Below are 568 nucleotides of genomic sequence, written 5' to 3' on the forward strand. Positions count from 1 at the left end.
AATACAGCTATGACAACAATAAAGAGAAGAATGTTACATTAGCGATAGCGGAAATCGGATCCAAAGCGAATGCTCCACACCCTCCTGAGAATAAGAAAAGCAATTCGAGAAATCATTTTGGCAAAGGCTCGGCCACAGGAAAAATGACTTTTTCAAAAACACAACAGAAACGGAAATGTTAACCCTCTCAGCGCACGTTGCTGCCTTTTACTTGGAACAGGACCTGCTCCAAGGTGCTTTCCCACTTGGGGGCGAGGACACAGGGCTCCCTCCAGCGAGAAGCCGGGGCTGGAGGGGCGGAGGGAGGGACTGGGCAGAAGAGCCCACGAGCCCAGCTCTGGAAGACTCATTTCGGACCTCTGGCTCCCAGAACTATGAGAGAGCACATTCCTGGTGTTTTGAGCCACCAAGTTCGTAGCCATTTGTTAGGTCAGCAATAGGAGGCTACTGGCCACCTAAATACAAAAAGAATTGGTGAGCCAGAGTCCCCCGGCGCTGGGGCTGTAGTGACCTGTCCCCTTATTGTCTTCTCCTCTAACTTCTCACTGAGGCTCCTGGCAACAGGAGG

At 51.4% G+C, this 568-nt stretch overlaps 1 protein-coding gene across 3 annotated transcripts in view; it reads right to left on the minus strand.

The window, feature by feature from the left end:
- The window catches only part of FAM198A (family with sequence similarity 198 member A), a 27007-nt gene that overhangs the window by 13178 nt on the left and 13261 nt on the right, over positions 1–568 (minus strand). The gene's annotated exons all lie outside the window — the stretch shown is intronic.

Source organism: Myotis davidii, unplaced genomic scaffold, assembly GCF_000327345.1.
Source record: "Myotis davidii unplaced genomic scaffold, ASM32734v1 scaffold663, whole genome shotgun sequence".
Taxonomy (NCBI): Eukaryota; Metazoa; Chordata; class Mammalia; order Chiroptera; family Vespertilionidae; genus Myotis; species Myotis davidii.